Raw genomic sequence first — 15,765 nt, 5'->3', positions numbered from 1 at the left:
TGTAGCAGTGAAAAGTGGACAACATTGCCGAAAGTTTGCTATGTTCAACCAATATTATTTCGTATAAACGCGTTCTTTTAAATATTATTGGCCCCAAACACAAATGCCAACACTACCCGAGAGCGATGCAAATATCATGAGCACGCGTTATGAACAAAAGATTTTCGTGGCGCCAAACGGCGGGGAAAATGTGGCGATACGCATTCCTCTCGGCTGTCATTGCATATGGCTGCTCATTAGCATAATTCGCGCGGCTCGTCGCAGCAAAAATTATGGCGGAAAATCTCAGCAATGGCGGCCCAGCGCAACGTCACGCATCGTCAAAATTACGCTTACGAAACAGCCCTTCCTGTGACGCTCCTCACGAGATATTCCTTCAGCCAATCAGCAAGCTGGCATGGCGCATATCTTGGATCGCCACCACATATTCGCGCAATTGCAGATGCATTGCACTGGCTTCTGCACGCTACCGCTCACATCCTTGTTGAAGCGCTAACATCACAATATATCTGCCAAGGACCAAAAAAATGTATTAGTCCATAAAATTTGCAGCTCCACGTCACGTTTCGTCATCTTGATGAAAACGCAAAATGACATTTCGCAAAACTTCCGTTTCCCGGCACAAATTTCAAGGCACGTGAGCTCGCCACACCCAATCAGAGAGTCAACATGGCGAATAATGGCGGCCGTGCAGCCGCCATGCGTGTCGAGAATAGCACCCTTGCACAACTTCATCTCGGTACATTATCGCCTTTATTTCGTTGCGCGACGCATAGCTTTTCCATCTGATAGACCACGTTTGGTCGGGGTTTCACCACTATACACTTTTTCCCGCTCGCGCTGGTACAACTGCGCCCCTGTACCTTTCTGTATTATTTTCGAGTTTGCTTTTAATTTCTTTTATTTCTCTGGCAAAGTTATCTGGGGCTGTAGTTTCTGCATTGAAATAAAAGTCAAGCTGGCTTTGCAGCTCAGTTTCTTCAGCTAGCAGGCCGATCGAGAACAATGGCACGACCAACTAAAAGACAAGGGTGAGTCATTTTCTGTGCGCGTAGGCGGCGAAAAGAGAGGGATGCGTATTTGCATTACATAAGAAAATAAAATGTAAAAAATGAGGAAGGTAGCCATTGGGGTTTCCATTAAAAGAAACATCGTGGCCTGCGCACGGATCGAACCTACGACCTTCGCGTTCTTAGCGCAACGCTCTAACCGGCTGAGCTAGCAGGCCGAGTGAGAGCATTTTTTTTCTTCAGTTCCGAAGTTCACATGAGAAACGAGAAAGTCACAAACAATAAAACACTTCAGCTACATTTGAGCTGAGGCGAGCTAAGTTAAGATTTCTTCAACTTCACTAGATCATCCAGAAGTGCTACCCACTGATGTGGGTCATGCTGTGCCTCGATACATTCCCTAAGGTAAGCAGGGCTTTCAATAAAGTTTTCACGTGCACTGCGGGTACTAATGTCTGCATGCCTTACTTACATACGTGTTGTCCACAAGCTGTGGAGGCCAAGAAGCATGAACAAGTCATAGGGTACATCTTCGTGATCGACAGGTAAACACCTGATAAGGGTCTAGTGGTAACTCTTGATAGTTCTCTGTAGGACGTCCCAGCGGAATATTGCGTCCCAGCAGTCTAGAAAAACATGCTCGGTTGTCTCTGGCTTCTTACATAATAGACAGTTCCTTGTTCAAGGGAAAAAGATTCGCTTTTCTTCAAGCCACGTTTTGACTGGTAGTGTATTAGAGTGTAATTTGAAAAAGAATGTTTTCACTCCGGGCCTAACTGGCATCTTCTTCACTCGCTTTAAAATAGCATGCCCTGGGCCTCCCCGGTAAGGCGCGCGGTACAATGGCCCCGGCTGCATGATCTCCACAAGACCTTTATAAAGCCTTTTCTTGGGAACACTGTACAAGTAGTTTGGGGAAAAAAGCAGTTCCAGAAACTCATAAGAAAGCACAACCTCGCGCAAAAATCCCGTTACAGCACCGCACATGTTTTCACCAGACGACACTATGCTTCTTAGGAGTAGCCTTTGGAATCAGAACTGTATAACCGTTCCTAATAAAGTGTAATTTTGATCACGAAAATAATAAAGCGTGATACCACTCGACGCAAAACATGTGAACCAGTCCAACGCCTCCACTCTTACCTAAAAGAAACAGGTTTGTTCTCGTTTTTTCCCAGGTCGACGTCCAAAGAAAGACCGCAAATACGCGATGCAATTCTTGAATAGCGGTTCGGGAAGCATACAGCACATTCATTAGGTACCATATTTTAGAAATGAGAAAAACATTGCAATGGCACGTGAAAAGATTGACAAATTCCTTCCTTGCCACGCTCCCGCTTTCTCTTTCGCCCTTGACGTCTCTTCGTTCCAGAGTGGGTTGGGATCACGATAACATTCTAGGGCCACACCAAGGTACCGCGTTTGCATGGGAGACTATTGCATCCGTGAGAAAAATTCCGGTGTAATATCCCATTCGCCGTGCCTAAATCCAGAGCTTTTTTCTGAGTTTACTTGACATCCAGTCTGCTTACAAAACCTTTCCTGTACGTTCGTAACTGCACAAATACGATCTCTCTTCGTGCAAAATACCGCTATGTCGTCCGCATGCGCAAGAAGTTTCGCTTCAGCAGATTGCAGCTTGAAACCCGTGACGTAATCGCTGTTGAGAATGGCCAAGCAAAATGCTCTAGATAGGCTGCAAAAAGCCGGGGAGAAAACGGACAACCTTGCCTCACCGAATAACGCAATTTGAAGCGGTCAGTAACGTCACCGTGAACTATAATACGCGCCATACAATTTGCATACGCCATTTTTACCCCTTCTACTATTAGAGTACTGAAATTATCATGCTCTAGAATGGAGAAAAGAATGTCATGTGAAGAGCGGTCGAACGCTTTTGCCAAGTCCAGCTGTATCATAGCTACCTGGCTTCCAAGCACATCAAGACGTTCCAATACGGTTCCGGCCACATGTATATTTGTTGCAATGATGCGACCTTTGATGCCACAGGTTTGGTGCGGCCGTACTAATTTGTCGATTACACTCTGAAGTCGTCTGGCTAGTACCTTCATGTACACCTTGTAGTCTACATTAGTGAGGCTGATAGGTCTGTAGGAACCCACCAACACTCGTTTCTCCGGATCATCAGACTTGGGAAAAAGTACAATGTGTGAAAAACCAAAGGACAATGGTACCTTTTTACGTTCACAGGCTTCTGTCATCACTTGCAACAGAGAACTGAGAAACATAATGTTTAAAGGTTTTATAGAAGGCAGCGTTCAGCCCATCTGACCTCGGAGCTTTTTCAGACGGAAGATCATCTATTGCTTTCTCGATCTCTTCCAAGGTAATAGGCAATTCAAGACGCTCCCTTAAATCATCGTCGGGTGTTGGCATTAGTCGTAGAAAATTCATTTCATGCCCTTGAGCATGCTCGCGCCCATTGCTAAACAGTTCAGCAAAGTGTTCCGTAATAACGCGCTGAATAGCACTATGGTCGCTTGTAATGTGCCCGTCGTATCTTACTTGCCTGATTTCCTTCTGGCAAGCGTACCAATATTCATCTGATAGCGCCCGCTTTGTAGGCGCTTCGCCTGCCCACAAGTTATCACTCCTTGAGCGTATAACTGCTGCTCTGTACCTGTCAGTGTCAATTCTTTCGATCTGACATGTCTGTTATTTCTTTACTAAAATATCCTGGCTGATTGGTTTCCATGCTAACCAGGCACTCGAGTTGTTCCCGAAGTTGCTTTTCTTTTTCTCCCTGTTTATACCAAATTACGCTGCTCTTTTCTATTGCTTTAAGCTTCACTCGCTCTTTGAAACTTTGCCATTCAACTGCAAAGCAGTCCGATTTCGCAGCAAGTACACCGTCAAGATCGTTTTTAATTTCCTTGACAAATTCTTCATCGCCTAAAATTTTCACATTTAGTTTCCAAAGGTGCGAATTAGAGCGTGATTTTCTTCCCGTTCGAAAAGTCGCACTCACAACGCAATCATCACTAAACGACACAGGTTTTATATCATAGGCAGTGCATAGTGGCACGACATCAACAGAAACATACAGCCTATCTAACCTTACGTGACTGACTCGTTGAAAGTGTGTGTATTCAGGCCGTGTTCCAGCCAAAAACACACTTCCAACGTCCTTCAATAAATAATCATGCAAAAATTCAGTCAACAATTCATCACTCTTGTCCCTTACTGGTCTACACTACACTTGGTTAGTAGGAGCACAGACACATTTACCCCCGTATTCTTAAACACGCCTTCACTCAACGCTTCTCCTCGACTCAGCCAAGTCGAGGCGACGGAGCTTCCTTCACTCAAGGCGCCGCTGTGTTTCATGAACACTATTCCACCTTTCCTTCGCCAAGGAACGCCTTGAAAATGCGCCCTTCACTAGAGTAAAGTGCACCAACCGAGAAAAGTGTCTGATATCGAGACTAGTCCTAAATATACTTATCAAAAGTACAATTATTTAATACAAATATGTGTTTCCGATAATTCGTCTTCCTAATCAAATGACTACATCGCGCGATGCACAACTTTAGCTCGGCAATGCAGCCGCTGTGAGAATTCGGCTGGTAGATCAAGCGGGAGCTGTGTTTGAGGTCTGGCAACAATCGCACCCCAACAGCTGAGAGCGTGGAACATGGCTGAGAACCAAGAAAATTTGCGCTGGCATTTGTCCGCTGCTCTTTGTTTCCTAATGCTTCATTGGTGGTTCACGTTGCCGTTCTCAACCGCGGTTATTATGGATGATTTTGTCCGTGTGATTATGGTGAGCGAGCCGGATTGACTTCGAAGGAGGCCACAGATGGAACGGCCGATGGGCAGCTTTGTTTACCTTCAAGACCGAATGGTGCTGAGAGTTTGCTGAAAGCAACAGCAGGACAGAAAGTATGGGTGAGTGAGCCATTTTCGCATGGAAGCACAGTATATTAATGCGGTTTTTGCGAGGTTGCTACGGCGCTGTCGATAAGCCGTTTCCGATGTGCACAAGCATGATTGACTCCAGTTGCTCATGCTGCGGGAATTAGAACTTGAAACATATTCGAGGCAGCATAAGCTTGTGCAAAACATCTTTTTTCTTTTGCTAATGGGAACTTGGGGCAGATTCGGCACGACAATCTGTTGTTGGTTTCGCTCTTTTAAAGAAAAAATGTAGAAGGTATGGATCGGCGCCTGCATCCAACGATCATAACAGTACCGCGTATGAGATCTTTCAGTAGAGGAAAAGCAGTTATAGTATAAATGTGGCAGAATGCGTATGTGGATGAGTGCGGGGCTACGGCAGGTTGAAAAAAAAACAAGCTTTTTTTTAGTCCTGTACCTTGTTTTAGAAGCCGTGGTGGTCAGTCGGTTTGCTCAAATTGTAGCACGTATCGTCAACGAACCAGCACTGCTGCCTGCATTTCCAGTGCTTCCGCACTTCACATATACGCTTCACATATAATTTCACCTGTCGATAGTTCATCACCGGCATTTGTTTTTTCGTCTTAACTTTTTCAGTGTGCTATGTGGTACCAACTGATGCACGTTCCATAATCTGTGCTTTCAAGTTCACGCAATGGCCACATTTTTTTAGTTGTGCTACGTCTTTTCATTTCCATTGCTTAGATGCACTGAATTTACTTAGCACGCGAACGCCCTCTCTACATAACATTTTCGGCATTCTGGTGCAGGATGTGCGCCTTGGAAGGACCAGCTGATAAAAAATCAATGTCTGTGATGCACAGCAAAGCTTGTGGCAGACCTTAAAGCATCGATAGATACGGTGCCTACCTGTTGGAATTGCACCAGCCCGCTTCCCTGAAAGAACCTAGGTGCTCATGAAGTACTGGACCAACCGACCCAGTAATTAGTCTCTGCTTATTTTCACCAACTCTGTAATGATATTGATGTTACGTCTCCCTGCATTGATAAAGTGGCGAAATGTACACCGTGTTATTTCGAACCACAAAGATGATACAGCTATACCATAATGAAATGAAATGCATATTTTATTCCTGTTCAGCTGTCATATAAGCTTGCTTTGGAGAGCATATATTTACGATTATGATGTGCGAAGTCATCAGCTGCCCATGATGTGTTGCGATTGCGATGTGAGCTTTTTACTACCCACAATTTGTGATGCAGCAGTTTCGTAGCATTTGTAGCCAGCACTTTAGTATGCTGAAGCTACTGTAGCATGAGCTAGTGTACGTTAAGAAATATTCCATAATTTTATGGTTAATCGCAGCTTGTCTGAAGTAACGGTAGTGATGCACTCTATACCGTATTTTTCAGGATCGTCATTGTGACAGTCTGTGACATGAATTCGCCTAATTTGGGATCCTACAAGACACGCTGCTATCCTGCATTTTGTTCCTCGGTCAATTACCGAAGTTCTGTAAGCCCTATGGAAGCCAGCTGTCATCCCTATCTAATGGAAGAAATTTATTGTTCCAACCCTCATAACTCATCTTAAGCTGAAGCTAAAACCTGAGCAGGAACAGCATACATTCTGCAAGGATTTACCATTACACGTATTCGGGTGCCTACACCCGACATGCTACTGTCTAGAATACAGATGACGTTTTATTAAAGAATATATTTGTAAGCAATACTACTTCTGTTTGAAAAAAAAAATCAGAGTTCACGCTGTATTTGCATACTATCAAAGTACGAAAAGACGAACATAATGTTAAGTTGTTTTAGAGAAAAAAATTGCACTTGGATTGACCAGAAATTATTAAGGGGTACACACTATTTTAACAAATATGAGTGACGAAAAAAAACCTGGATAAACATACAATCAGTTCAGCTACAACGTATCTATGAAGGCAAATACATGCAGTCAAACTGCTTTTAGTGCTGATGTTTGCGCTGATAGGATGTCAGATGCGGTAGGATAGACGTCTTAGCCAGAATATTGCGACAACTATTGTAGTGAACCAGGACACATCAACTGGAGTTCTTCACTTGCACACCACTGCAAGCGCATCACACACAGCACACTTGGAAAGGCAATTGCTCTGCGTGCTTGTGTTGGCAGCCTGGTTGCCGCATAAGACGAAGGGTTGGTGATAAATATACAATGATGTTAAGGGGCATGAAAAGAAGCTTCGGTAATGTATTCGTTTACTTTAGTTTACTTTTCGTACTAATTAAATTTGTTTCAGACTTTTATGTTCTAGAGCGTGATTTTTTTCTATAATAAGCTCATACTTTTTTTATTTATATTTGCAAAGAAACATTTTTAGCTGGTTTGACACTTGTGCAGCCAGACCGACATACAATGATCTAATACTTACATAATGAACGCTCTAGAGAGCTGGAATGTACGCAACAAAGATATGCGAGATACATCTGCTACCACTTGCTAGCAATGTCTGTATTAGGAGCTGTCACTGCACTGCTACAGCTTTTTTATCACAATAAAAATAATGTGATGTGCAAAAGGTATACTATGTTGTAATGTTATTGTGTTTTTACTCAAATAAAACATTCCATCCACCTGTGTATGCATGCAGGTATAATTCTCAATGCCGTTTCATAACTGGCCACTTCCTCGTTGGGCTCGGATGTTCATAGGCATGATAAGCTAATTAAACTGTATATTTTGAAGCAAGGATCACGTAATAATTGGCTACGACTTTAAATTCCACCAACTGCACACGGTCCACGCAAAGTTACAGTACATTCTTTTGTTTTCCCTAGCGCAACTAGCTGCATAGAATTAAAGAAATTTAAAAAAAATTAAAGTGAACGCACTTGCTCGTTTATAGATATGATCCCCTTGCTGCGGTGTGCTTCGCCGTCCTTGGATTAGTCAGCGATGATCTACCCTAGTGCAAGCCGCGTGAATGCGGGCGACTGCCGGCGCTTGCACATGCAATACACGCACACAAGCAATGCACGCACTAATCACAAGAATCTTGAAGTTTGAAGTTTATTATAATTTTGACAATACAAGATTGTCATGGCGCCGGAGCAAAAGGCGAGACTATACACGCCTGACTAGGCCCCTGGCGCCACGAGCACAGCAGACAACAGTGCAAAAAAAAAAAAATGTATACATATATACACATAATACACACATATACATACTTATATATACGAATGATACAATTATACATACAATAAATCAATGCAACACAATAAGTATAAATAATGAAAATGAAGAAATAAAGTACGTACAGAAAGATACAGGAAGGCCAAAAGCCAAATGGGAACAAAAAAGTCTTGCAACGCATGAAATTGCATATCAGTCGAAAAACAGAAAATAAATTACAAAAAACAGGTGTCAATTGTTGGAAAAATACAGTTTTGATTTCTTTCTGAATATTGAAATGGTTGAGGAATCTTGCATGATATGAAATAAAGCATGCTCATCATTAAGTAAATTAGGAATCTGCCACTGTAAAAGCTGATTGCCGTAGTTTGTTCTAGATTTTACCTTAATAAAGTTCCGAGCTCTTAAGGTGTAGTTAGTTGTGGTATTAATATATAAAAAAAACACCAAAAACGACACCATGCGTAGTTGTATTATTGCCATAGGTTAGAAGTACGCAGCAGTTATGTGTCGCGCCGTGCTTGAACTGATGCGGCTTTGTACGATCAGCCGCGAGAAATACATGAATGTACTGACGCCGACAGTAGTTTTGGAGCACTGGCACGAAGAATGCCCGCACGCAGGTCATCAACTGGTTCATGCACGGAGTAAAACGACAGTCACTGCACTAGCTCGCAGTCTTCTTGAAAAGACGGCCGATCTGTCTCGGCGCCGCAGTGGAATAACTTCGGTGCCGAAGCGCTCCAGAGGACTGCACTGGTCCCAAAAACGAAGCCCTTGAAAATGCGCAGCATGGTTAAGAAAAGAAAATCTACTGAGGCAACGGGCGTCCATCGGAAAAAGCTGGCGAGGTGAGCGGCAGATCGCAAGGCAGCCATGTTTCCGCACTAACTTCACTCGAGGAGCGATTCACGGTAACTGCGAGGCTACCTTCAGATTCTAGAGTAAAGCGCTCAAGTTTTTTTCACTCAAGGCGTGTTTCAAGTGGAGGGCAATTTGTGAATTGAAAAACCGCGCTCAAGGAGCATTTCGAGTGGAGGGTCAAGTCGAGGTGCACTTGTGAATACGGGGGTTAGTCTCCCAATAGAAGCAACACCTTGTCACAATTCAAGTACGGCTAAATGGAACAAAAATTACGCTCATTTTCAACATTGGGGGCGTAAATACACACAACGCGCTAGTGTAAGTTATAGAAAGAAAAATCAACAACCAAGAGGCGGCCACTTTCACATGCAAATACAGACTCCACACTTATACCTCATGTGTTGCGAATAAAGAGAAGGCATCCACCCGATGCCCCAACGGAGTGACACACACACACTTCAAAGTTGGCGCGTGAAGGGGACACCATGCGGTCAGCATGTTCTTGCGACTCTATCTTTGATTCTTGCACAGCTATTAGGTCAAGGTCATTATCAAGAAGCGGGCGATTAAGCTAACATTGCCGCCTTCGTGCTCCCAGACCTCGAAATGTGAAAGTTGTTACACGCAATGGGGCTGTTATCTCAACTATCGTACGTTTACGTAACAAAAAGGGGCCCGATCCACATGGTGCCTACCTCTGTCGAGCATGTGACTCTCCCAACTGATGTGCCGCAATGATGTTCCGTATGTCTGTCCAGCCACCCAAAAGAGTTGCCTGGTGGTTGTCTAGAAGTGGTCTGAGGCACTTCCACGTTGCATTATCCATTTTACATGCGCGCATACACAAAGTGCGAGCCGAAAAAAAACTATGTCGGTCGACGCACAACCGACGCTGGCATTCAACGGTACACAAAAAAAAGTTACAGAGGTGGTTTACCCGCCTGCCGTGACTCGGTCAAAAGGTTTGGCCGCGGTATCAGTGACGAACGTCGACTTCCAGTGGTTTTTGGCGGCGGCTCTCCACGGCTACCACCAGGCTGCAGGTTCTCCCCGGCGCTCTCTTCGTGGGAGCGTTTTCCAGTTGTTAGGGCAGCCGCTTTATCGTCGGCGTCCATGGCGTCGACAATGCGAAGCTGCGCACGGTCGGGGGGTTTTTAGCGAAATTTTCGCAGCGGCCACCGCACTGTGGCCGCCGCTGTTTTCGGTGTCACGCTGCACTAGCTGAGATTCCACCACTGCAGGAGACGTCAACGTTGTAGTCGTATTCTGCTTAACCAGAGGCGTAAACGAAGGCTTATCTTTCGTCGCCGTTTTTCCAGTTTTCCTCGCTGCTTCTGGGTTGGCCTCATCCATCAAATGCTCCGAGGCATCTTCACTGGTTACAGGCCCGGCGTTGCTCGCATAAGTGCCGCGGCACTCACCGTCTTCGTGACCGAAGCGCCGACAAGCTCCGCATCTCGGGACCTTACACTCTCGAGAAATGTGTCCCGTACCTCGGCAGCAAAGACATAACGGAGGCCTTCCAGGTACAACGACGAGCACCAACTCACCCCCAACGTTAAGCTGTGTCGGCAAGTCGTCCAGTTTAACACCAGCTTTCAATTTCAGCGTGACCATCCTGCTCGTTGAGCCTTTCTCTGACACGCCGTGCATACGCCAGCGCTCCCGCGCCACCTCGGAGACCTTCCCGTATGGCGCAAGCGCGACACGCACGTCCTCGTCCGGCACGGTGTGAAGCAGCCAATGGCGCTTGAGACGTACAGACAACAGCAAAAGATGGCGGGATGCGCGAGCGCGTGGCAAAGCGACCCTCCTCCCCTTCTAGCGGTGAACCCCTGGTGTCGAGACCGACGCCTGCACGCATGCACGTCCCTCCGAGACCGCAAGCGTGCATGTTTCCGCGCTTCCTCTTTGCGCGCCGGCGATATCCGAATGTAGCCGCGAGGTAGCCCTCTTGCGATTTGCGCCGTGGCCGCTTCGACGGGCAGAGCATCGTTTATACAACGGAAATCAATTGTCCATTTTCGTGTTGCCGGTCTGCTTCTATAGAGCGCGTCTTCTGCCACGCTCTCCTGCGGTAGAACGCACCGTTCGTAAGAAGAAAGAAACAACGAAGATTGGCCACGAGAAGGTGCAGCCCAGAAAAAGAAAATGACTTGTTGCGTTTGCCACGCTATGCGTCAGCGCTCGTGACTCGAAAAAAAGCGGACGCAGTGGCGCCAGTGGCATCCGCAAGTTCATGCTTCTAAACACGTTTCACACAATTTCGGCCGTCGAACCGCCACAGCGCATATCGCGAGAGGGCTACCTCGAGGCTACATTCGGATATCGCCGGCGCGCAAGGAGCAAGTGCGGAAACATGCACGCATGCAGTCTCGGAGGGACGTGCATGCGTGCAGGCGTCGGTCTCGACACCAGGGGTTCACCCCTAGTAGGGGAGGAGGGTCGCTTTGCCACGCGCTCGCGCATCCCGCCATCCGCGCCTGTCTGGCGTGTTCCTTCTTTGTCCCTTGTTTTTGTGCGGTTACATGATGCATTCCAATAGTGACTGTACGTCCTGGTTCGCCGGGCCAATAACAAAGCAGCGGCGTTCTTTGACGCGCAAATCGCCGACGCCTGCAGCCTTCTTAAGGGCATCCGCATCTTTCAGCGTGATGGCCCAGACATGGCTCATTCGATACGTCCCTAGGGCGATAGCATCCGAGAGCAGCGATTGCCTAGCTAACGCGTCTCGAAAATCTTCCACCCGGTACGCGCGGGCCCTGATATCCGCGTGCAAAAAAAAAGGAGCAGTATTTAGTTTACCGCGGTAGGAACTGGCCACTGAAGCCGCTCCAACGGAGCCCGTCATCATACGTCCGTCACGCTTGGTGACTGCAAGCAGAAACCGCAGGCCGAGTGAGAGCAATGGCACGTTCAACTAAAAGACAAGGGTGAGTGATTTCCTGTGCGCATAGGCGGCGAAAAGGGAAGGATGCGTGTTTTCATTCCATAAGAAAGTAAAATAAAAACATGAAAAAGGTAGCCATTGGGATTTGCATAAAAAGAAACATCGTGGCCTGCGCAGGGATCAAACTACGACCTTTGCTTTATTAGCACGATGCGCTAACCGACTGAGCTAGCACGCCGAGCGAGAGCAATCAATGACACGTCCAACTATAATACAAAGGTGAGTCATTTTCTGTGCGCATGGGCGGCAAAAAGAGAGGGCTGCGTGTTTTCCTCACATAGGATTCCACTTCCGGCCACTGTAGTGTACGGACGTGGCTGTCAAGAGCTCCATCGGAGCGGCATCAGCGGCCCAGGAGGGCCGCGGTTCTAGGTTTTTTGTCAATGAGGATTCTGATTATCAGGTGCTACTGCCTCAACTACCAACAGGGCGACTTGTTATGAATACTTTATTTTTGCATACTGATATGCGTGCAAGGCCATAGCGGGCGGAAAACTTGCGTGACATGCTGTCAAGCATGAAGTTGCTATCTGACGTTGTCGCCCTAGGGGTGTACCGAATGAGCCATATGTGGGCCGTGACTTTCAAAAGTAGTGACGGAGTGAAAGAACTGCTACGGGCAAAGGGCCGAAAGGGCAGACCATGCATCGCCGTCAACCCTGGAAATCAAGCAATGCACCTCAAGCTACACTGGATGCTGCACAACGTGCCGGACGAGGACATCTGTGAAGCCCTGGCGCCTTACGGCCAAGTCACGGATGTGGCAAGAGAGCGGTGGCGGGTGCATGGCCTTCAGGATAAAGGTTCGTCAACGCGCCTGGTCACCGTGATGCCGAGGAAGGGCTTGGGGGCGGATGACTTGCCTCATCTGTTACGGATAGCCGGTGAGGAAGCTCGCGTGGTGATTCCTGGAAGAGCACCGCTCTGCCTTCGTTGCTGCAACACAGGACACATCCGGCGCGACTGCCGCGTCCCGCGCTGCGCTCGTTGTCGTCGTCACGGCCGTGACGAGACGCAGTGCGTGAGGACATACGCAAACGTGACGGGGCCGACGGCCGCGGATGAAAGCACTGAACGACTTATGGGTGAAGTGGATGTCGAGGAAGCCTCTGCCGGGAGCGCTAACGAGGCGAAGGTCACAGCGACACAACCACCGAAACCGCAGGGGCAAATGACTGCCGGAGCGGTGGGTGTGCCAGGAACGCCTACGCTACCTGTGAGCAACGGCTCGGCCATCGACGTTCTTAAGCAAGACACCGTGACCAAAGAAACGCCTGCCGTCTCGACAATGACATCAGCTGACAACGAAGCGATGGACGTTACCAATGCTATTGTGGCGGTCAGGAAGCAAACACACGAAGAGTCAACAAGCGACGGTGGGAAAACTGGCTCGCCGAACAGCGAGGAACCGCCGCCAAAGTCGGTGGTAATGCGCCGGCCGTCAATACTACCGACGCCGAATATCCCGCCGGACAAAAGACCGGCGGCGCCGACGTCCAAGTAGCCATAAGGACTTGTGCCTCCGAAGGCACTCAGACGGGAGCTTGCGAGGGCCCATCGCTACCGAAGGGTAGGGGAGGTCAGCTGCTGCTCAAGCAAAGTATTTTTGTGGACTGCACTTCAATGTGTCGCGAAACAGCTGCTCTGTCCGTTAGCACTTTTAGACAAAACTATAAGTAGACCTAGAAGTGCTACGCGTGATTATATACGGTTTTTATTGTGACTACCTTTCCCGCTTATTAACAACGGATTTGAAGAGCGGAATACGAGTTGCTACTATTAATGTACGCGGCCTCGCTGCAAGGCGGAGGCAGTACCAGCTCAGCCGACTATGCGTTGAAAATGACCTCGATATTATAGCTATACAAGAGACGAAAGTTGAAAGCGAGGAGCAAACAAACAAAACGGTAACACCTTTTAGAACATGTAACATATGCACATGTCACGCTGTCGGCACGTCTGGTAGATACGCTGTCTTGGTTCGAAGGGGTATTGGTATAAATGAAGATATTGCTACGAAACCGTATTTCCAATGACGAAGAGGCGAGCAGTAAGAAGACGATGACAATCGGAGGCTAGCGCGGGCTGTTGCCTCTTAGCCAAGTGCGGCGTATTTTTTTGTAAATATACTTGTATATAGCTTTTCGTCTGCGTCTTCCTACGTAACATATCTGGTGGAGGTGGATGTTCGCCGTACCTCGTCACGGAGCTTCGCAGTGGACGGTACGTCGAGCCTTCCTTCATGGCTCCCGGCGACGACAACTCGACTCCGCCGGCTCCAACACCTGCTGCCACTTCGACGACCTACATCACTCTCCCCGCTCCCCGTGATCCTGGCGTATTCTCGGGCAAAGATGGGGAAGACGTTGATGACTGGATCAGCCTGTACGAACACGTCAGCCGCAATAACCGGAGGGACCGTACTATCATGCTCGCCAACGTAGTCTTTTATCTCGGTGGCACACCTCGAGTTTGGTTTCGGACGTACGAAGATGAGCTCACCAGTTGGAATTCACTTAAGCAAAAGCATCGAGACTTGTTCGGCAACCCCTACGGTCACCAACTTGCCCCGCAGAAGGCGCTTTCCGGGCGTGTGCAGACGTCAACAGAGCCCTATGTCACGTAAATTCAGGACGTCTTAGCTCTGTGCCGCAAATCCTCAAAGGCAATGCCGGTGACGCCTCCAACTTGCTCGTTTGCAACAGCGTGGCGATGGTGGATGCAGCTATAAAAGAGTGCCGCCGCCTGGAACTCGCTAAAAGCCGACGCATTGACCAGCGATTTGCCCGTCTGCCCGACACCCCAGCGACATCTTTCTGTGCCGACGCTCCTCGTCCCAACAACACTGGCGATGTTACCAGGATAGTCCGGCGTGAGATCGAGGCCGCCTATCCGGCTTCCTTCGGCTCCAGCGCCACCAACGTGCCTGCTGTCACGGTTTCCCTGATCCAGGCAGCTGTCCGCCAGGAGTTCGAAAACATAGGTTTTCACACCATCTGCTCGGCCCATCGCCCTGATACCCACCCGGTTCGATTCCGCCCCGTCCCATATCTTCTTACCCACCACGTTTCCGCAACCCATCTGAATGCTGCACTGCTGACGACAAGCCCATTTGTTTTCACTGCCATCGAATCGGGCACATTTCTCGGCACTGTCGCAGTCGCTGGAGTTCCCCGACCCGGTCTACTTATACTGCCTACTCTCGCCCCCCCAGGTGGCCCTTCTCGTCCGTGTGCCGCACGCCACTGATTCTCCTGCACCGAACCGCCCCTATTCTCGTTCGCCTTCGCCCCAACGACGACAATCCCAGCTTTGCTCATTCGAGGATCACTCAGTAGCATCTATTGCAGTAGACGACAATTCAGCCGATCCTCCTCTACCATCGCAGTCGCCAACTTGTACCATCGCCAACTTACAGAAAATGATTGCGCCCGACTTGCCGTCCGAGCACGCTCGTGAGCTCTACAGCGTTGTTTTCCTACAACGACATTTTTGGCTTTAACGATCGTCCTTTGGCGCAAACTACAGCTGTTAAACATGGCATTCATACCGGCGATGCCCCTCCTATTCATCGCTGCCCGTATCGAGTGTCACCGGCTGAGCGTCAAGTTATTCACGCAGAAGTTCGCAAAATGCTTGCCAAGAACATTACTGAACCATCATACTCCATGGGCGTCACCTGTTGTACTGGTCAAAAAGAAAGATCGCTCATGGCGCTTTTGCGTGGATTATAGGCACCTTAACAGGGTTACCAAAAAGGCGGTGTATCCCCTACCTCAGATTGATGACTCCCTTGACTGCCTCCCCGGTGCTCACTATTTCTCCTCTATTGACCTTCGCTCCGGCTACTGGCAGATTGCCGTGGACGATCTCGACCGCGA

At 48.0% G+C, this 15,765-nt stretch overlaps 1 non-coding gene across 1 annotated transcript; it reads right to left on the bottom strand.

The window, feature by feature from the left end:
- Positions 1-1,154: 1,154 nt before the first annotated feature.
- Positions 1,155-1,228, bottom strand: TRNAL-AAG (transfer RNA leucine (anticodon AAG)). Its single transcript has one exon. It is a non-coding gene; the product is annotated as a tRNA-Leu (tRNA).
- Positions 1,229-15,765: the final 14,537 nt, after the last annotated feature.

Source organism: Dermacentor andersoni, chromosome 8 (assembly GCF_023375885.2).
Source record: "Dermacentor andersoni chromosome 8, qqDerAnde1_hic_scaffold, whole genome shotgun sequence".
NCBI lineage: Eukaryota > Metazoa > Arthropoda > Arachnida > Ixodida > Ixodidae > Dermacentor > Dermacentor andersoni.
The sequence above is the reverse complement of the archived record's forward strand: the minus strand, read 5'-3'. Positions and strand labels throughout refer to the sequence as shown.